This window comes from Arachis stenosperma, chromosome 9, assembly GCF_014773155.1.
Source record: "Arachis stenosperma cultivar V10309 chromosome 9, arast.V10309.gnm1.PFL2, whole genome shotgun sequence".
NCBI classification, from domain to species: domain Eukaryota; kingdom Viridiplantae; phylum Streptophyta; class Magnoliopsida; order Fabales; family Fabaceae; genus Arachis; species Arachis stenosperma.
The window spans coordinates 84,364,552-84,387,449 of record NC_080385.1 but is presented as its reverse complement, the minus strand read 5'-3'; the positions used below and the strand labels follow the sequence as shown (position 1 = coordinate 84,387,449).

General features: G+C 40.4%; 1 non-coding gene across 1 annotated transcript; it reads right to left on the bottom strand.

Moving 5' to 3' along the window:
- Positions 1–13,306: 13,306 nt before the first annotated feature.
- On the bottom strand, positions 13,307–13,414 carry LOC130953722 (small nucleolar RNA R71). Its single transcript, XR_009075884.1, has one exon. It is a non-coding gene; the product is annotated as a small nucleolar RNA R71 (small nucleolar RNA).
- Between the last annotated feature and the right edge of the window lie 9,484 nt (positions 13,415–22,898).

The following is a 22,898-nucleotide window of genomic DNA, read 5'->3' as shown; positions in this document are numbered from 1 at the left end:
ATAAAAGAGATTAATTAAAAGTAAAAATAGTCTTATATTAATGGTGCACGAAATTGCAATAACACTTTTGCAATCCCGCACAACTAACCAGCAAGTGCACTGGGTCGTCCAAGTAATACCTTGCGTGAGCAAGGGTCGATCCCACGGAGATTGTCGGCTTGGAGCAAGCTATGGTTATCTTGTAAATCTTAGTCAGGAGATCAGAAATTATCAGGATTGATTGTGAAAAGCAAAAGAACATGTAATGATTACTTGTATTGCAGTAATGGAGAATAGGTTGAGGTTTGGAGATGCTCCATCTTCTGAATCTCTGCTTTCTTACTGTCTTCTTCATCAAACACGCATGTCTCCTTCCATGGCAAGCTCGTGTAGGGTCTCACTGTTGTCAGCAGCTACCTCCCATCCGCGCAGTGAAAGCTAATGCACACACTCTGTCACAGTGCTGCCAATCACCGGTTTGGTTCCCTCCCCTACCGGAATAGAATTACTCTTTTGCGTCTGTCACTAACGCCCAGTAGGTTACAGGTTTGAAGCATATCACAGCCATTCAATCATTGAATCCTACTCAGAATACCACAGACAAGGTTTAGACCTTCCGGATTCTCATGAATGCTGCCATCAGGTCCTGCCTATACCACGAAGATTCCGATTAAAGAACCCAAGAGATAACTACTCAATCTAAGGTAGAACAGAGGTGGTTGTCAGGCACGTGTTCATAGTTGAGAATGATGATGATGATTGTCACGGATCATCACATTCATCCGGATTAAGAACAAGTGTTATCTTAGAATGGAAGCAAGCATGATTGAATGAGAAACAGTAGTAATTGCATTAATCCATCAAGACACAGCAGAGCTCCTCACCCCCAACCATGGGGTTTAGAGACTCATGCTGTGGAAGAAAACGTGTACAATGTCATAAGGTTGCATAAGGTGCATAAGGGTCTGATTACAGTGTAAAAAGGTCCTATAAGTAGTAAACTAGTATCCTAAGGTTTACAGAAATGAGTAAATGACAGAAAAATCCACTTCCGGGCCCACTTGGTGTGTGCTTGGGCTGAGCAATGAAGGAATTTCGTGTAGAGACCTTTTCTGGAGTTAAACGCCAGTTCCCATGCCAGTTTGGGCGTTTAACTCCAACTTTTATTCCAGTTCCGGCGTTTAACGCTGGAATTTCTGAGGCCGGATTGCTACGCGGGTTTGGGCCATCAAATCTTAGACAAAGTATGGACTATTATATATTGCTGGAAAGCCCTGGATGTCTACTTTCCAATGCCGTTGAGAGCGCGCCAATTGGGCTTCTGTAGCTCCAGAAAATCCACTTCGAGTGCAGGGAGGTCAGAATCCAACAGCATCTGCAGTCCTTTTCAGTCTCTGGATCAGATTTTTGCTCAGAACCTTCAATTTCAGTCAGAAATTACCTGAAATCACAGAAAAACACACAAACTCATAGTAAAGTCCAGAAAAGTGAATTTTAACTAAAAACTAATAAAAATATAATAAAAACTCAACTAAAACTACCAAAAACATACTAAAAACAATGCCAAAAAGCATACAAATTATCCGCTCATCACAACACCAAACTTAAGTTGTTGCTTGTCCCCAAGCAACTGAAAATCAAACAAGATAAAAAGAAGAGAATATACTATAGACTCCAAATTATCAATGAAACATAGCTCCAAATTAGATGAGCGGGACTAGTAGCTTTTTGCCTCCAAACAGTTTTGGCATCTCACTTTATTCTCTGAGGTTCAGAATGATTGGCTTCTTTAGGAACTCAGAATCCAGATAGTGTTATTGATTCTCTTAGTTAAGTATGATGATTCTTGAACACAGCTACTTATTGAGTCTTGGCCGTGGCCCAAAGCACTCTGTCTTCCAGTATTACCACCGGATACATACATGCCACAGACACATAATTGGGTGAACCTTTTCAGATTGTGACTCAGCTTTGCTAAAGTCCCCAATTAGAGGTGTCCAGGGTTCTTAAGCACACTCTTTTTGCCTTGGATCACAACTTTATTTCTTTCTTTTTCTTTTCTTTTTCTTTCTCCCCTTTTTTTTTCGTTTTTCTCCTTCTTTTTTTTTTTTTTTGTATTCACTGCTTTTTCTTGCTTCAAGAATCATTTTTATGATTTTTCAGATCCTCAGTAACATGTCTCCTTTTTCATCATTCTTTCAAGAGCCAATAATTTTAACATTCATGAACAACAAATTCAAAAGACATATGCACTGTTCAAGCATACATTCAGAGAACAAAAGTGTTGCCACCACATCAAACTAATTAGGCTAGTTTTAAAGATGAATTTGAAATCCTGTACTTCTTGTTCTTTTGTGATAAAAACAGTTTTCATTTAAGAAAGGTGATGGATTTATATTGATAGCTTTAAGGCATAGACACTAAGACACTAATGATCATAAGACACAAACATAGATAAACATAAAGCATAATTTTCGAAAAAAAAAAAAAAAAACAGAAAAGCAAAGAACAAGGAGATTAAAGAACGGGTCCACCTCAGTAATGGCGGCTTGTTCTTCCTTTTGAAGGTCTTATGAAGTGCTTGAGCTCCTCAATGTCTCTTCCTTGTCTTTGTTGCTCCTCTCTAATGATGATGGAGTGTTCTTGATGCTCCACCTTTAGTTGTCCCATGTTGGAGCTCAACTCTCCTAGGGAGGTGTTAATTTGCTCCCAATAGTCTTGTGGAGGAGAGTGCATCCCTTGAGGTATCTCAGGGATCTCTTGATGCAAGGGGTCTCTTGTTTGCTCCATCTTCTTCTTAATGATGGGCTTGAGGTTATGCCTTCTCAGTTGAACCGGCTTTGGATGCCATAAATGGTTATGGAAAAACAAAAAGCAATGCTTTTACCACACCAAACTTAAAAGGTTTGCTTGTCCTCAAGCAAAAGAAGAAAGAAGAGAGTAGAAGAAGAAGAAATGAGGAAGAAGGGAATGGCTTTATGTTTGGCCAAAGAGGGGGAGAAGTGGTGGTTTATGAAGGATGGATGTGAGTGGTGAAGAGAAAGAGATGTTGAGGTGATTGGTGAATGGGTGAAGAAGAAGGGAGAGTGGTGGGGTTGTTTGGGGATCCTGTGGGGTCCACAGATCCTGAGGTGTCAAGGAAAAGTCATCCCTGCACCAAATGGCATCAAAATCCACGTTTTGACCCATTTCTGGCGTTAAACGCCGGGCTGGTGCCCATTCCTGGCGTTTAACGCCAGGTTTTTGCCCTTTACTGGCGTTTAACGCCAGTCTGGTGCCCCTTTCTGGCGTTAAACGCCCAGAATGGTGCCAGACTGGGCGTTAAACGCCCAACTGCTAGCCTCACTGGCGTTTAAACGCCAGTGAGTTCTTCCTCCAGGGTGTGCTGTTTTTCTTCCTGTTTTTCATTCTGTTTTTGCTTTTTCAATGGATTTTGTGACTTCTTATGATCATCAACCTACAAAAGACATAAAATAGCAAAAGAAATTAGATAAAATATAACATTGGGTTGCCTCCCAACAAGCGCTTCTTTAATGTCAGTAGCTTGACAGTGGGCCCTCATGGAGCCTCACGGAGGCTCATAGCAATGTTGGAACCTCCCAACACCAAACTTAGAGTTTGGTTGTGACCTCCCAACACCAAACTTAGAGTTTGACTGTGGGGGCTCTGATTCAAGACTTTCAGTCATATTGACCTCCTCCACCAAAGAGTCAATAATATCAATGCTCATGCAGTCATGTGATGTGTCTGGATGCTGCATAGTTTTGACAACATTCAACTTGAACTCATCTTCATTGACTCTGAGGGTTACTTCCCCTCTTTGTACATCAATGAGAGTTCGTCTAGTTGCTAGGAAAGGTCTTCCTAGAATGAGAGTTGCACTCTTGTGCTCCTCCATTTCCAGCACCACAAAGTCAGTTGGAAAGGCAAAGGGCCCAACCTTGACAATCATGTCCTCTATTATGCCTGATGGGTGTTTAATGGAGCCATCAGCAAGTTGGAGGCATATCCTGGTTGGTTTGACTTCTCCCGCCAACCCAAGCTTTCTGATAGTGGATGCAGGTATTAGATTGATGCTTGCTCCAAGATCACATAAAGCTGTCTTGGTGCAAGCACCTTCTAATGTGCATGGTATCATAAAGCTTCCAGGATCTTGAAGCTTTTCTGGTAAGCTTTTCAGAATGACTGCACTGCATTCTTCAGTGAGAAACACTTTTTCAGTTTCTCTCCAATCCTTCTTATGACTTAAGATCTCTTTCATGAACTTAGCATAAGAAGGTATTTGCTCAAGTGCCTCTGCAAACGGAATCTTTATTTCAAGAGTCCTTAGGTAGTCTGCAAAGCGGGCAAATTGCTTATCCTGCTCCGCTTGGCGGAGTTTCTGAGGATAAGGCATCTTGGCTTTATATTCTTCAACCTTAGTTGCTGCAGGTTTATTCCTTACAGAAGTGGTTGGAGAAGCCTTTTTAGAGGGGTTACTATCAGCACTCTCAGGTGTCTGAATCCCCTTTTTCGTTTGAATGCCAGGATTGGGTGGAAATTGGGCGTTTAACGCCAACTTTTCCCCCTTTTCTGGCGTTTGAACGCCAGAACTGGGCAGGGACTGGGCGTTTAACGCCAGCTTTCCCTCCCTTTCTGGCGTTTGAACGCCAATAGCATTCCTCTCCGGGCTCTTACTGTCCTCAGAGGGATTTTGGATAGTGGTTTGGCTATCCTCTGTCAATTGTTCCTTATTTGGCTTTTTGCCACTTTGAGCAATGTTGTTCAATGTCTTCCCACTCCTCAGTTGAACTGCTTGGCATTCTTCTGTTATCTGTTTAGATAGTTGCTGCCTTGTCTGATTCAATTGTGCTTCCATATTCTTGTTAGCAATTTTAGTTTCTTGGAGCATTTCTTTAAATTCAGCTAACTGTTTTGTCATCAGTTGCAATTGCTGATTAAGCTCAACCATCTGTTCTTGAGGGTTAGGATCAGTGGCTACTGCCATAACTTCTTTTTGTGTAGAGAACTCATTGCTAGAGTACAAATATTGATTTCTAGCAACAGTATCTATAAGCTCTTGAGCCTCTTCAATCGTCTTCCTCATATGTATAGACCCACCAGCTGAGTGGTCTAAAGACATCTGAGCTTTTTCTGTGAGCCCATAGTAGAAGATGTCCAACTGTACCCACTCTGAAAACATTTCAGAGGGACATTTTCTAAGCATACCTCTATACCTCTCCCAGGCATTATAAAGGGATTCATTATCCCCTTGTTTAAAGCCTTGGATGTCCAGCCTTAGCTGTGTCATCCTCTTTGGAGGGTAAAAATGATTCAGGAATTTGTCTGATAACTGTTTCCATGTCTTTATGCTTGCTGTAGGTTGGTTATTCAACCACCTCTTAGCTTGATCTTTTACAGCAAATGGAAACAGTAATAGTCTGTAGACATCCTGATCTACCTCTTTATCACGTACTGTGTCAGCAATTTGTAAGAATTGTGCCAGAAACTCAGTAGGTTCTTCCTGTGGAAGACCGGAATACTGGCAATTTTGCTGCACTATGATAATGAGTTGAGGATTTAGCTCAAATCTGCTTGCTTTAATGGGAGGTATACAGATGCTACTCCCATATGCAGTTGTAATGGGGTTAGCATATGACCCCAGAGTCCTTCTGGACTGCTCAATTCCACTTGAGTCCATAATGGACAAAAGGGAAATGATAATGATTGCAAAGAGATAAATTTTGTTTTTTTTTTTTTTTAATTAATTAACCGAAAAAAATAAAAATAAAATAAAACAAAAGGGAAATAAAACAAAAAAATTCGAAAATCAAAAAGAAAAATAAGATCAAAGCAAATTGAGAACTGAATCAATTAGTTAATTAGAGAGATATGATTGATAATTATTTTGAAAAAAGATATGATAGAGAAGATATGATTGCAAATAAAAATGATTGAAAAGATATGATTTTGAAAATCTTTGACTAATTTAATGCAAAATTTCGAAAATTATGATTAAAACAAGGAAAGGATATATTTTTTTATTTTTAAATTTTAATGAGGAAAGAGAAAAACAACAGAATGACACTAAACTTAGAAATTTTAGATCAAAGCAAAGATATCAAACAAGAAAACTTTGAATGTCAAGATGAACACCAAGAACACTTTGAAGATCAAGATGAACACCAAGAACAAATTTTTGAAAAATTTTTAAGTGAATAAAAGCACAAAAGACACAAAACTTAAAATTTTTAGAAAATCAAACACAAATTTTCGAAAACTTAAAAGAAAACACAAAGAAGACACCAAACTTAAAAATTTTTATGAAACAAAAAGGGATTAAGAACATGCAAAAACGAAAATTTTAAAAGAAAAAATAAAAGCATGCAATTGACACCAAACTTAGAATATGAAACTAGACTCAAATAAAAGACTCTAAACCAACAAAAACAAACAGTCCTAATCTAAGCAACAAGATAAGCCGTCAGTTGTCCAAACTCGAACAATCCCCGGCAACGGCGCCAAAAACTTGGTGCACGAAATTGCAATAACACTTTTGCAATCCCGCACAACTAACCAGCAAGTGCACTGGGTCGTCCAAGTAATACCTTGCGTGAGCAAGGGTCGATCCCACGGAGATTGTCGGCTTGGAGCAAGCTATGGTTATCTTGTAAATCTTAGTCAGGAGATCAGAAATTATCAGGATTGATTGTGAAAAGCAAAAGAACATGTAATGATTACTTGTATTGCAGTAATGGAGAATAGGTTGAGGTTTGGAGATGCTCCATCTTCTGAATCTCTGCTTTCTTACTGTCTTCTTCATCAAACACGCATGTCTCCTTCCATGGCAAGCTCGTGTAGGGTCTCACTGTTGTCAGCAGCTACCTCCCATCCGCGCAGTGAAAGCTAATGCACACACTCTGTCACAGTGCTGCCAATCACCGGTTTGGTTCCCTCCCCTACCGGAATAGAATTACTCTTTTGCGTCTGTCACTAACGCCCAGTAGGTTACAGGTTTGAAGCACATCACAGCCATTCAATCATTGAATCCTACTCAGAATACCACAGACAAGGTTTAGACCTTCCGGATTCTCATGAATGCTGCCATCAGGTCCTGCCTATACCACGAAGATTCCGATTAAAGAACCCAAGAGATAACTACTCAATCTAAGGTAGAACAGAGGTGGTTGTCAGGCACGTGTTCATAGTTGAGAATGATGATGATGATTGTCACGGATCATCACATTCATCCGGATTAAGAACAAGTGTTATCTTAGAATGGAAGCAAGCATGATTGAATGAGAAACAGTAGTAATTGCATTAATCCATCAAGACACAGCAGAGCTCCTCACCCCCAACCATGGGGTTTAGAGACTCATGCTGTGGAAGAAAACGTGTACAATGTCATAAGGTTGCATAAGGTGCATAAGGGTCTGATTACAGTGTAAAAAGGTCCTATAAGTAGTAAACTAGTATCCTAAGGTTTACAGAAATGAGTAAATGACAGAAAAATCCACTTCCGGGCCCACTTGGTGTGTGCTTGGGCTGAGCAATGAAGGAATTTCGTGTAGAGACCTTTTCTGGAGTTAAACGCCAGTTCCCATGCCAGTTTGGGCGTTTAACTCCAACTTTTATTCCAGTTCCGGCGTTTAACGCTGGAATTTCTGAGGCCGGATTGCTACGCGGGTTTGGGCCATCAAATCTTGGACAAAGTATGGACTATATATATTGCTGGAAAGCCCTGGATGTCTACTTTCCAATGCCGTTGAGAGCGCGCCAATTGGGCTTCTGTAGCTCCAGAAAATCCACTTCGAGTGCAGGGAGGTCAGAATCCAACAGCATCTGCAGTCCTTTTCAGTCTCTGGATCAGATTTTTGCTCAGAACCTTCAATTTCAGTCAGAAAATACCTGAAATCACAGAAAAACACACAAACTCATAGTAAAGTCCAGAAAAGTGAATTTTAACTAAAAACTAATAAAAATATAATAAAAACTCAACTAAAACTACCAAAAACATACTAAAAACAATGCCAAAAAGCATACAAATTATCCGCTCATCAATTAATAAACTATGAAAAATAATCCAATGTCAGCTCTGGATAAATTAAGAATATGGAAGAGTAAATGAAAAGTAAAATGACAAGCTATAATGCCTAGTACCGGAGGTAGACTCTTCTCAAAAGCTAAAGCCAAAATTCTTCAAAATCCTAATTTATGAATGTTCAAGTCAGAAACCTAGGGGAGGAGTAAATTCAGATCTAAAATCATGAAACTGTGTGGAATAAATTATTGTTTTGTCTCTGCATGTTCCCTGGCTCTAATTTGTGTTTCTGGACCGAAAATTGGTTTGAAATACGGCCCAAAATCTGTGCCAGCGACTTCTGAAATTCTGCAAATCGCGCACGTCACACGGCCGCGTCGTCCACGCGTTCGCGTCACTCAGTGTTTCTCGTACCACGCGTGTGCATCGTCCACGCATTCGCGTCGTTCATGCAGCTTCCACTGCGCGGTCGTGTCAGGCACGCGAGTGCGTCACTCTAATTTCTTCCATTTTGCACGGTCGCGTGAACCTTGCGACCGCGTGACTTCTTGCTGGTCATCTTCTCAATTCCTTGTGTTCCTTCCATTTTTGCACGCTTCCTCTTCATTCCTTATGCCATTCCTACCCTATGAAGCCTGAAACACTTAACACACAGATCACGGCATCGAATGGTACGAAGGAAGATAAAAATATACAACTAAAAGGTCTTTAGGAAGCAAGTATTCAATCATAGAATATTTTTAGGAAGGAATTATAAATACATGCAAATCATATGAATAAGTGGGCAAATACCTGATAAAACCACACAATTAAACACAATATGAATCACAAAATAGTGGTTTATCAATATTCCCATCATCTCAGCAACAGATGGAGACATTTAAGCAGAGCCTTTCTAACTTAGCAACCATAGTCTCTGAGCTCTCTAAGACCACTCATAGTTTCATAATAGAAACAAGGTCCTCCATAAGAAATCTGGAGGTGCAAATTGTTCAGTTGAGCAAGAGAATCCCTGAGACCCATCCTAACACTCTTCCTAGTAACACTGAAGTTAACTCAAGAGAAGAGTGTAAGGCTATTGATGACCGGAATTCACTCACTATATAATGAATTCGTTCTTTGGAAGCCCACCAATATATCGTCAAGTTATAACCAACTATGAGTGGGGTCGAATCCCATAGAGATTGGTCGATTAAGCAACTTTAATTAATGGGTGAATTAGTCAAGTGATGAGCGGATAATTTGTACGCTTTTTGGCATTGTTTTTAGTATGTTTTTAGTATCTTTTAGTTAGTTTTTATTATATTTTTATTAGTTTTTAGTTAAAATTCACTTTTCTGGACTTTACTATGAGTTTGTGTGTTTTTCTGTGATTTCAGGTATTTTCTGGCTGAAATTGAGGGACCTGAGCAAAAATCTGATTCAGAGACTGAAAAGGACTACAGATGCTGTTGGATTCTGACCTCCCTGCACTCGAAGTGGATTTTCTGGAGCTACAGAAGCCCAATTGGCGCGCTCTCAACGGCGTTGGAAAGTAGACATCCTGGGCTTTCCAGCAATATATAATAGTCCATACTTTGCCTAAGATTTGATGGCCCAAACCGGCATTCAAAGTCACCTCAAGAAATCCCAGCGTTAAACGCTGGAACTGGCACCCAAATGGGAGTTAAACGCCCAAACTGGCACCAAAGCTGGCGTTTAACTCCAAGAAGAGTCTCTACACGAAATTGCTTCATTGCTCAGCCCAAGCACACACCAAGTGGGCCCGGAAGAGGATTTTTTTGTCATTTACTCATTTCTGTACACCCTAGGCTACTAGTTTCTTATAAGTAGGACCTTTTACTATTGTATAGAAATCTTTTGATCACTTTTAGATCTCTGGATCATCTTTTGATCACTTTTAGATCTCTAGATCATCTTTGGATTGTTTTTGATCCTTTGATCATCTTTGGACATCTAGTTCTTAGATCATTTGGGGGCTGGCCATTCGGCCATGCCTAGACCTTGTTCTTATGTATTTTCAACGGTGGAGTTTCTACACACCATAGATTAAGGTGTGGAGCTCTGCTGTACCTCGAGTATTAATGCAATTACTATTGTTCTTCCATTCAAATTCCGCTTGTTCTTTATCCAAGATATCACTTGTTCTTCAACATGATGAAGGTGATGATTGACGCCCATCACCATTCTCACCCATGAACAAGGTGACTGACAACCATTCTTGTTCTACAAGCATCTGAGGCTTAGTGAATATCTCTTGGATTCCTGATTGCACGATGCATGGTTGATCGCCTGACAACCGAGTGCTCGCCTGACAAACGAGCCAGCCATTCCGTGAGATCAGAGTCTTCGTGGTATAGGCAAGAACTGATGGCAGCATTCAAGAGAATCCGGAAGGTCTAACCTTATCTGTGGTATTCTGAGTAGGATTCAATGACTGAATGACTGTGACGTGCTTCAAACTCCTAGCAGGCTAGGGCGTTAGTGACAGACGCAAAAGTATCAATGGATATTATTCCGGCCTGAACGAGAACCGACAGCTGAATTCCGCTATGCCGTGACAGGACATATGCAATCGCTTTCACTGAGAGGATGGGAGGTAGCTGCTAACAACAGTGAGACCCTACACAAGCTTGCCATGGAAAGGAGTAAGAAAGGATTGGATGAAGACAGTAGGAAAGCAGAGAGACGGAAGGGAAGGCATCTTCATACACTTGTCTGAAGCTCTTACACCAATGATAAACATAAGTATCACTATCTTTATCTTCTATGTTATTTTCGTTCATCATCATATATATTTGAGTTTGCCTGACTAAGATTTACAAGATGACCATAGCTTGCTTCAATGCTAACAATCTCTGTGGGATCGACCCTTACTCACGTAAGGTTTATTACTTGGACGACCCAGTGCACTTGCTGGTTAGTTGTGCGAAGTTGTGTAATGCCATGGAATTGAACCACCAAGTTCTTGGAGTTCATGACCAGGGATTATTTGAGTTGTGAAAAAGTATTGTTCACAATTTCGCGCACCAAGTTTTTGGCGCCGTTGCCGGGGATTGTTCAAGTTTTGAGCAAGCTTTTGGTAACATCAGTGCCAAGATCCGGCAACAACATCAAGTTTTTGGTGTTATTGCCCGGGATTGTTTAGGCTGGACAACTGACGGTTCATCTTGTTGCTTAGATTAGGTATTATTTTTTTTCGAAATTCTTGAAGATGAATTCTAGAGTTTCATGATGATTTGTTGAAATCTGGCTGGCTGAGAAGCCATGTCTAATCTGATTGGACCGAGGTTTCAACTTATCACCACAAGAGCTTGTTGATTCTCATCAATTTTGCTCTTGGAGCAGTGATCTGCTAAGATTGGCTGACCTTTGGTCATGTCTAGTGTTTTGGACCGAAGCTTTCTTTGAAAGCTTGGCTGGCTGTGAAGCCATGTCTAATTCCTGGACCGGAGTCTCAGACTAGCACTGCACTGATTCCTGGAATTCTCATTAAGAATTTTGATACCTTTTCCCATTTAATTTTCGAAAAACACAAAAAAATTACAAAATCATAAAAAGACCAAAAATATTTGATGTTTCTTGCTTAAGTTTAGTGTCTCATCCTAAGTTTGGTGTCAAATGCATGTTTTTGTTATAATTTTCGAATCCATGCATATTTCTTTGTTTTGATCTTTGAATTCTATTGACTTGAAGTATTTTGTGTGTCTCATATGCATTTTCATATTGTTAGTGTCAGTAGTACACAAACTGCTAAGTTTGGTGTCTTGCATGCATTGTTATTTGATTCTTGTCACATTTTGATTATTAAAAAAATCCAAAAATATTTTTAATTTGTGTCTTTTCAAGTCAATGATACAAAGAATTGAAGATTCAGAACATACTGCAGAGGAATTATACAGAAAAAGCTGAGCATTCAAAAATGCCCAGTGAAGAAGGCAGACTGGCGTTTAAACGCCAGCCAGGGCACCTGGTTGGGCGTTTAACGCCCAAAAAGGTAGCATTTTGGGCGTTAAACGCCAGAATGTATACCATTCTGGGCGTTTAACGCCAGGATGGTGCTAGGAGGAAGATTTTGTTTTCAAAATCAATTTTTTTCAAATTTTCAAAATCAAATCTTTTTCAAATCATATCTTTTCAATCAAATGTTTTCAAAATCAATTTCTTTCCATTTTCAAAGATACTTACTAACAATTAATGATTTGATTGAACATCTCAAAATTGTTGCCTTTTCTGTTGAGAAAGGTTTTATGTTTGAATCATATCTTTTCTTGTTAGGCAAGTTATTAATTTTTAAAATCAAATCTTTTTCAAATTGTTTTCAAATTACATCTTTTAAAATTGTTTTCAAATCATATCTTCTCAATCACATCTCTTTGACCATAACTTTTCAATCATATCTTCTCAATCACATCTTTTTCAAAATAGTTTTCAATCAAATCTTTTTGATTTCTAATTTCAAAATCTTTTTCAAAAATCACTTGATCTCTTTCTCACTCTTGTTTTCGAAAATCAATTAAGTGTTTTTCAAAAATGTTTTCAAAATATTTTAATTAATTTTCGAAAAATCTTCTTCCCTCCTTCTCACATCCTTCTAATTATGGAGTACTACTCCTTCTAAATGCACAATTCGAACCTTATCTAATTAAAGTTCGAATTCTTCTTCTCCTTCTTCTTACTATTTCTCTTTTCCTCTGACACTTCAAGGAATATCTATACTGTGACATAGAGGATTCCACATTTTCTTTTTCTCTCCTCTTTCATATGAGCAGGAGCAGAGACAAAGGCATTCTTGTTGAAGCTGATCCTGAACCTGAAAGGACCTTGAAGAGAAAGCTAAGAGAAGCTAAAGCACAACTCTCTTTAGAGGACCTGACCGAATTCTTCAAGGAAGAAGAACACATGGCAGCCGAAAACAACAACAATGCCAACAATGCAAGGAAGGTGCTGGGTGACTTCACTGCACCTACTCCTGATTTTTATGGGAGAAGCATCTCTATCCCTGCCATTGGAGCAAACAACTTTGAGCTTAAGCCTCAATTAGTTTCTCTAATGCAACAGAATTGCAAGTTTCATGGACTTCTAATGGAAGATCCTCATCAGTTTTTAGCTGAGTTCTTGCAAATCTGTGACACAGTCAAGACTAATGGGGTTAACCCTGAGGTCTATAGACTGATGCTATTCCCTTTTGCTGTAAGAGACAGAGCTAGAATATGGTTGGATTCTCAACCTAAAGAAAGCCTGGACTCTTGGGAAAAGCTAGTCAATGCCTTCTTGGCAAAGTTCTTTCCACCACAAAGATGGAGTAAGCTTAGAGTGGAAGTCCAAACCTTCAGACAGAAGGATGGAGAATCCCTCTATGAAGCTTGGGAAAGATACAAACAATTAATCAGAAAATGTCCTTCTGACATGCTTTCTGAATGGAGCATCATAGGTATTTTCTATGATGGTCTCTCTGAACTATCCAAGATGTCTTTGGATAGCTCTGCTGGAGGATCTCTTCATCTGAAGAAGACGCCTACTGAAGCTCAAGAACTGATTGAAATGGTTGCAAATAACCAATTCATGTACACTTCTGAAAGGAATCCTGTGAACAATGGGACTAATCAGAAGAAAGGAGTTCTTGAAATTGACACTCTGAATGCCATTTTGGCTCAGAATAAAATATTGACTCAACAAGTCAATCTGATTTCTCAAAGTCTGTCTGGAGTGCAAAATGCACCAAACAGTACTAAGGATGCTTCATCTGAGGAAAAAGCTTATGATCCTGAGAACCCTTCAATGGAAGAGGTAAATTACCTGGGAGAACCCTATGGTAACACCTATAATTCTTCATGGAGAAATCACCCAAATCTCTCATGGAAGAATCAAGAGAGACCTCAACAAGGTTTCAATAATAATGGTGGAAGAAACAGGTTTAACAATGGTAAACCTTTTCCATCATCTTCTCAGCAACAGACAGAGAGCTCTAAGCAGAATACCTCTGACTTAGCAACCATGGTCTCTGATCTAATCAAAACCACTCAAAGTTTCATGACTGAAACTAGATCCTCCATTAGGAATTTGGAAGGACAAGTGGGTCAGCTGAGCAAGAAAATTACTGAACTTCCCCCAAGCACTCTCCCAAGTAACACTGAAGAAAATCCAAAAGGAGAGTGCAAAGCCATAAATATGGCCGAATTCTGGGAGGAAGAAGAGGCAGTGAACGCCACTGAGGAAGGCCTCACTGGACGTCCACTGGCCTCCAATGAGTTCCCCAATGAGGAACCTTGGGAATCTGAGGCTCAAACTGAGACCATAGAGATTCCCTTGGACTTACTACTGCCTTTCATGAGCTCTGATGAGTATTCTTCCTCTGAAGAGGATGAGTATGTCACTGAAGAGCAAGTTGCTAAATACCTTGGAGCAATCATGAAGCTAAATGACAGGTTATTTGGAAATGAGACTTGGGAGGATGAACCCCCTTTGCTCATCAAAGAACTGGATAACTTGTCTAGGCAGCAATTGCCTCAAAAGAGGCAGGATCCTGGGAAGTTTTCTATACCTTGTACCATAGGCACCATGACCTTCAAGAAGGCCTTGTGTGACTTGGGGTCAAGTGTAAACCTCATGCCCCTCTCTGTAATGGAGAAATTAGGGATCTTTGAGGTGCAAGCTGCAAAAATCTCACTAGAGATGGCAGACAACTCAAGAAAACAAGCCTATGGACTTGTAGAGGATGTTCTGGTTAAGGTTGAAGACCATTACATTCCTACTGATTTCATAGTCCTAGAGACTGGGAAGTGCATGGATGAATCCATCATCCTTGGCAGACCCTTCCTAGCCACAGCAAAGGCTGTGATTGATGTTGATAGAGGCGAATTAATCATTCAAGTGAATGAAGAATCCTCTATGTTTAAGGCTCAAGGATATCCCTCTGTCACCATGGAGAGGAAGCATAAAGAGCTTCTCTCAAAACAGAGCCAAGCAGAGCCCCCACAGTCAAACTCTAAGTTTGGTGTTGGGAGGCCACAACCAAACTCTAAGTTTGGTGTTGAACCCCCACATTCAAACTCTAAGTTTGGTGTTGGGAGGTTCCAACACGGTTCTGAGTATTTCTGAGGCTCCATGAGAGTCCTCTGTCAAGCTAATGACATTAAAGAAGCGCTTGTTGGGAGGCAACCCAATGTTTTATAGTTAACTATTTTCTTTTGTTATTTTATCTTTTTTGTAGGTTGATGATCATAAGAAGTCACAAAAATAATGAAAAAAGCAAAAACAGAATGAAAAACAGGAAGAAAAACAGCACACCCTGGAGGAAGAAGCTGCTGGCGTTTAAACGCCAGTAAGCCTAGCAGTTGGGCGTTTAACGCCCAGTCTGGCACCATTCTGGGCGTTTAACGCCAGAAAGGGGCACCAGACTGGCGTTAAACGCCAGGAAAGGGCTATAACCTGGCGTTAAACGCCAGAAATGGGCATCAGCCCGGCGTTTAACGCCAGAAATGGCTCAAAACGTGGATTTTGATGCCATTTGGTGCAGGGATGACTTTTCCTTGACACCTAAGGATCTGTGGACCCCACAGGATCCCCATAAACCCCACCACTCTTTCTCTTCTTCTTCACCCATTCACCAATCACCTCAACATCTCTTTCTCTTCACCACTCACATCCATCCTTCATAAACCACTACTTCTTCCCCTTCTGGCCGAACCACAAAGCCATCTTCCTCTCCTCCATTTCTTCTTCTTCTACTCTCTTCTTTCTTCTTTTGCTCGAGGACGAGCAAACCTTTTAGGTTTGGTGTGGTAAAAGCGTTGCTTTTTTGTTTTTCCATAACCATTTATGGCATCCAGAGCCGGTTCAACTGAGAAGGCATGACCTCAAGCCCATCACTAAGAAGAAGATGGAGCAAACAAGAGACCCCTCTCATCATGAGATCCCTGAGATACCTCAAGGGATGCACTTTCCTCCACAAGACTATTGGGAGCAACTGAACACCTCCCTAGGAGAATTAAGTTCCAACATGGGACAACTAAGGGTGGAGCACCAAGAACATGCCATCCTCCTCCATGAAATTGGAGAAGATCAAAGGATCATGAGAGAGGAGCAACAAAGACAAGGAAGAGACATTGAGGAGCTCAAGCACTCCATAGGATCTTCAAGAGAAAGAAAGAGCCGCCATCACTAAGGTGGACCCGTTCTTTAATCTCCTTGTTCTTTATTCTTCTGTTTTTTTTCGAATTTTAGTGCTTTATGTTTATCTATGTTTGTGTCTTATGATCATTAGTGTCTTAGTGTCTATGCCTTAAAGTTATGAATGCCCTATGAAATCCATCACCTTTCTTAAATGAAAACTGTTTTTATCACAAAAGAACAAGAAGTACAGGATTTCAAATTCATCTTTAAAACTAGCTTAATTAGATTGATGTGGTGACAATACTTTTTGTTCTCTGAATGTATGCTTGAACAGTGCATATGTCTTTTGAATTTGTTGTTCATGAATGTTAAAATTGTTGGCTCTTGAAAGAATGATGAAAAAGGAGACATGTTACTGAGGATCTGAAAAATCATAAAAATGATTCTTGAAGCAAGAAAAAGCAGTGAATACAAAAAAAAAAAAAAGAGAAAAGCAAGTGAAAAAAAAAAGAAGGAGAAAAACGAAAAAAAAGGGGGAGAAAAAGAAAAAGAAAGAAAAAGAAAGAAATAAAGTTGTGATCCAAGGCAAAAAGAGTGTGCTTAAGAACCCTGGACACCTCTAATTGGGGACTTTAGCAAAGCTGAGTCACAATCTGAAAAGGTTCACCCAATTATGTGTCTGTGGCATGTATGTATCCGGTGGTAATACTGGAAGACAGAGTGCTTTGGGCCACAGCCAAGACTCAATAAGTAGCTGTGTTCAAGAATCATCATACTTAACTAGGAGAATCAATAACACTATCTGGATTCTAAGTTCCTAAAGAAGCCAATCATTCTGAACCTCAGAGGATAAAGTGAGATGCCAAAACTGTTTGGAGGCAAAAAGCTACTAGTCCCGCTCATCTAATTTGGAGCTATGTTTCATTGATAATTTGGAGTCTATAGTATATTCTCTTCTTTTTATCTTATTTGATTTTCAGTTGCTTGGGGACAAGCAACAATTTAAGTTTGGTGTTGTGATGAGCGGATAATTTGTACGCTTTTTGGCATTGTTTTTAGTATGTTTTTAGTATCTTTTAGTTAGTTTTTATTATATTTTTATTAGTTTTTAGTTAAAATTCACTTTTCTGGACTTTACTATGAGTTTGTGTGTTTTTCTGTGATTTCAGGTATTTTCTGGCTGAAATTGAGGAACCTGAGCAAAAATCTGATTCAGAGACTGAAAAGGACTGCAGATGCTGTTGGATTCTGACCTCCCTGCACTCGAAGTGGATTTTCTGGAGCTACAGACGCCCAATTGGCGCGCTCTCAACGGCGTTGGAAAGTAGACATCCTGGGCTTTCCAGCAATATATAATAGTCTATACTTTGCCCAAGATTTGATGGCCCAAACCGGCGTTCAAAGTCACCTCAAGAAATCCCAGCGTTAAACGCTGGAACTGGCACCCAAATGGGAGTTAAACGCCCAAACTGGCACCAAAGCTGGTGTTTAACTCCAAGAAGAGTCTCTACACGAAATTGCTTCATTGCTCAGCCCAAGCACACACCAAGTGGGCCCGGAAGAGGATTTTTATGTCATTTACTCATTTCTGTACACCCTAGGCTACTAGTTTCTTATAAGTAGGACCTTTTACTATTGTATAGAAATCTTTTGATCACTTTTAGATCTCTGGATCATCTTTTGATCACTTTTAGATCTCTAGATCATCTTTGGATTGTTTTTGATCCTTTGATCATCTTTGGACATCTAGTTCTTAGATCATTTGGGGGCTGGCCATTCGGCCATGCCTAGACCTTGTTCTTATGTATTTTCAACGGTGGAGTTTCTACACACCATAGATTAAGGTGTGGAGCTCTGCTGTACCTCGAGTATTAATGCAATTACTATTGTTCTTCCATTCAAATTCCGCTTGTTCTTTATCCAAGATATCACTTGTTCTTCAACATGATGAAGGTGATGATTGACGCCCATCACCATTCTCACCCATGAACAAGGTGACTGACAACCATTCTTGTTCTACAAGCATCTGAGGCTTAGTGAATATCTCTTGGATTCCTGATTGCACGATGCATGGTTGATCGCCTGACAACCGAGTGCTCGCCTGACAAACGAGCCAGCCATTCCGTGAGATCAGAGTCTTCGTGGTATAGGCAAGAACTGATGGCAGCATTCAAGAGAATCCGGAAGGTCTAACCTTGTCTGTGGTATTCTGAGTAGGATTCAATGACTGAATGACTGTGACGTGCTTCAAACTCCTAGCAGGCTAGGGCGTTAGTGACAGACGCAAAAGTATCAATGGATATTATTCCGGCCTGAACGAGAACCGACAGCTGAATTCCGCTATGCCGTGACAGGACATATGCAATCGCTTTCACTGAGAGGATGGGAGGTAGCTGCTGACAACAGTGAGACCCTACACAAGCTTGCCATGGAAAGGAGTAAGAAAGGATTGGATGAAGACAGTAGGAAAGCAGAGAGACGGAAGGGAAGGCATCTTCATACACTTGTCTGAAGCTCTTACACCAATGATATACATAAGTATCACTATCTTTATCTTCTATGTTATTTTCGTTCATCATCATATATATTTGAGTTTGCCTGACTAAGATTTACAAGATGACCATAGCTTGCTTCAATGCTAACAATCTCCGTGGGATCGACCCTTACTCACGTAAGGTTTATTACTTGGACGACCCAGTGCACTTGCTGGTTAGTTGTGCGAAGTTGTGTAATGCCATGGAATTGAACCACCAAGTTCTTGGAGTTCATGACCAGGGATTATTTGAGTTGTGAAAAAGTATTGTTCACAATTTCGCGCACCATCAAGCTAATCAATAGAGATTGTTGGAAGCAGAATTCTAAATTAGCAGAAATGTAAATGACTTAGAAGCAAAGAAAAGCAATAAAGTGCAAGGTAAGTAAATGGCAAGAATGTCAGGTGCTGAAACATAAATGACTGAATAATAAATGGGAAATGGGTAATGACAAAAATTAAAGAAAGCTATAAAGAATAAGGAAGATAAGAATAAGGGAAATTCATTGGGATTAGGAGATGTTGCTCTCTTTGGATTAAATTCAGCTCATCTCATCTTCAATCATGCAACTCATTGACCTCTTGGCAATCATGATTGATTGAATCCCAATTCCTTGGTGATTCAATCTCTCAAATCTTGATAATCAGCCAATTCCTTGGTCTCATTGCTCATGAAGAGAGATATGCTTGGTCTCTGATTATACCACACATCCTCATAAATCCAAATAGTGGATGGATTTCATGTCACCATATCCAATCCCAAAACCCAGATCTACTCAAGTGTGAGAAGGGATTTCAAGCATGGTTTCATGTTTCATTTTCTAAGGTTCCAATGAAACCCATTTTGCATTCAACCTCTTTCCCAAGATGATTGAAAACTAACATGAAGAACGGAATTCCTTCTAGTAAATCAAAGAGAGGATGAAGAGAGGAAGAAATTTACTATCATTAATCCATCAAGTACAACAGAGCTCTCTCTCCCAATGAGAGGGAGTTTATCTACTCATAGCTTAGAAAAAAAGTACAAGAGATGGAAGAAGATGAAGTGAAGTCAAAACTAAAAACCCAAAACTAACTTGCCAATCCCCCTTTCAGTACTCTCAAGGGGTATATATACTACTTCCTATCACTAGAATTAGAAAGTACCAAAGAGAAGGAAAATTACAACTGAAAAGAAAAAGGAAAAACTTATAAAATGAACCATGTGCCTGGCGTATGACTGGCGTTTAAGTGGCATGCCACGCCTAGCACCTCATCATGGCTTCGCACGCCATGCCTGGCACCCAAGTGGTACGCCTCCTTTGTCAAGCTAACCTGGGGTGCCACGTCTTTGAGCTCAAGTGGCACGCCCAGTGTCTTTCCTTTGCTCAGCTAGCCTCGCGTGCCATGCCTTTGAGCTTAAGTGGCACGCCCAAGGATCTTTTCTCCCCTCTTCTTCTCTAGAATTTTGAACTGGCATGGTGTGCCCGTGTCTGGCGTGCCACGCCCATAGTAAGCACTTCATCCTTCTTCATTGGAAAACAATACTGGCATGCCACGCGTAGTAGTTGGTGTGCCACGCCCTTGATGGAGACTTCATTCTTCTTCTCTGAAAGTTAATACTGGTATGCCACGCCCAGTAGCTGGCGTGCCACGCTCTTGATAGGGACTTCATCCTTCTCCTCTGGAAGTTAATACTGGCGTGCCACACCCAGTAGGTGGCGTGCCGCGCCCTTGTTGATGCATGACTAAGTCCCTCTGGCGTGCCACGCCTACTGTTCAAATGGCACACTCATGGTTATTTTGTCTTGGCGTGCCATGCCTAAAATCCCAAGTGGCACGCCCAGTCTTCTTCCTTGTGAGCTTGTGCTGGCGTGCCACCCCTTCGAGCTCAAATGGCACGCCCAGTCTTCTTCTTCCTTGTGAGCTTTTGCTGGCATGCAATGCCTTCGAGCTCAAGTGGCAGGCCCAGTATTGGTATTTGAAGTCTTCAAGCCTGGCATACCACGCCTAGAACTCAAGTGGCACGCCCCAGGTACGAGCAAGGTTGGTGTGCCACGCCTTCGAACCCAAGTGGCACGCCCAATGTTGAACCTTCATCTTTCTTCTCTGGACCAATGAACTGGCGTGCCATGCCTTCGAGTCAAAGTGGCATGCCCATTGTTTATAATGGAGTTGGCGTGCCACCCCCAGCCTGGCGTGCCACGTCCCCCTTGTGGTCTTCAAAAGTGCTATCTGGAAAGTATAGTTGGCGTGCCACGCCTGGCCCTGGCGTGCTATGCCCATAGTCAAGCTCATTGTCCATTCTCTATAATTTATAAATGGCGTGCCACGCCCATTGAAAGCTCCATTGACTTCTTCTCTGGATTTGATTACTGGCGTGCCATGCCTTCGATCTTAAGTGGCATGCCCATTGTAATTCTTTCTCGTTACTTCTTTGGAGTTGTTAATTGGTGTGCCACGCCCCTTAGCTGGCATGCCACGCCCATTCAAATTGTGGGCGTTTGTACCAAGTGGCACGCCCAGCTCACACGCTCAGCTTCTTTTTCTTGTTTCCTCATTCTTTTGTTGCTCTTTTCACCTGAAATTCAACAAAACTCACTTCAAAGTAATGTAACATAATATTCACCATTTAATTCTTGAAATAGCATTAATTGAATGAGATTCTACTCTTTTTATGGCCCTTTTTTATTAGAGAAAGAGGTAGATGATGCAATTCATCACAACACCAAACTTAAGCTTTGCTTGTCCCCAAGCAAATCTATCTGAATTATTCTTAATTGATTGAGACTTGACCCTTGCAAGAGTGTATTCACAATTAAGGATAAAGGCTAAGTATCAACTCATGCATGAATTTTATTATTTTCATACCATAATAAACTCTTAAACTTTTGAGGATTCTTTTTAAGTGCCTGCCTTAGGAGACCTTTCTATTGATTGTCACTTTGAAGTAGTAAGACTTATTCTTTTTCCTCTGATTGTTCTTTTCTTTCCACTTCTCTTTTGTTGCTATTTGATTGACCACGACTCTAGGTGCTTTGTCTCAAGATGACCCTTTAGATTAAGCTTTCAATTAGCACTCCAAAACCAGTTGGTTTTAAAGTACTACGTGTTGAAACACCCCTAAGAATTTACTTGCTCAGGTCTCTCTTCTTGACACATCTTCACCACAAGCATCTACTAGGACCTTGGCTTTTTAAACTACTTATTTCTTTCTTTTATCCTAGTAGTTGATGCTCAGAGCCTTGGGTCTTTTACTTACTACTTCTTGGTTCTATGGATATTCAAGGGTCATCCTTAGCATATACTTGTTATATCCTCTATGTCTAATTGTTCATTATGATTTATTTACTTCCAGATGTTCAATTATGATTCCATACTTGTTCCTCATCTCTTAATCTTGAATTTCTCACTTGGGTCTTAGTCTCTTTCTCTTGTTTTTACAACAACTCATCCTTGATTCTATGAGAACAAACTACTTTTATTGATACAATGAAACTTTATCAAATAAAGACATTCTCTTTCTCAAATATAAACATAAACATAAAGGACTCATAAAAAGACTATAAATCATAAAGAAACTAAATAACAACTAGATAACTAAATAAACTACTAAACAGAAATTTAGAATTGAAATTTTAACCATGGGACTCAACAACCTTGTATTTTTGGAGCAGCTTCAATGTATAGGCCCTTTCCCTTTATCCTCTTTCTTTGAGGAAGACTCATCACCATCCATCTTCTTGGATGTTCCTTCTTGTGCAGGGGTGTCTTTTGGCTTCCAAAAGCCTAGCCCCCTCATATAAGTTCTTTCATCTTCTTTGTGCTTGGCTAGTATTTCTTCTTGCCTAGCACTCAGCTCTTCCATACCTTGCATGAATTTGGGATAACCGGGGTTCAAGACGGCCACAGCATTAAACAAGTGATTCAGCTTTGCTTGTATATTTATCATACTACCTTCTTGAAGTGGTTCTAGCCTCATAGAGATGCCTAAACTCAGCAAGGCTCCTCTGCTGCCATTGATTTTGCTCTATAATTTTGTTGAGGCTGCTTTGCATCTCTCCCCAGTAGAATTGGCCTTGTTGCTCCTTCATGTATTCCATACTCCCTTGGAGTTGCTGGATACTTTCTTGCATTTGGTCGTATTGCTTCTGCTAGTCCCTTAGTTGACTTACATCCTCTCTCAAGTGGTTAATGTCTCCTTGCATTTGGTGGATATTTCCTTGCATTTTCTCCCAGTTGAAATCTTCAAGGAATTGTGGAATTGGTGCA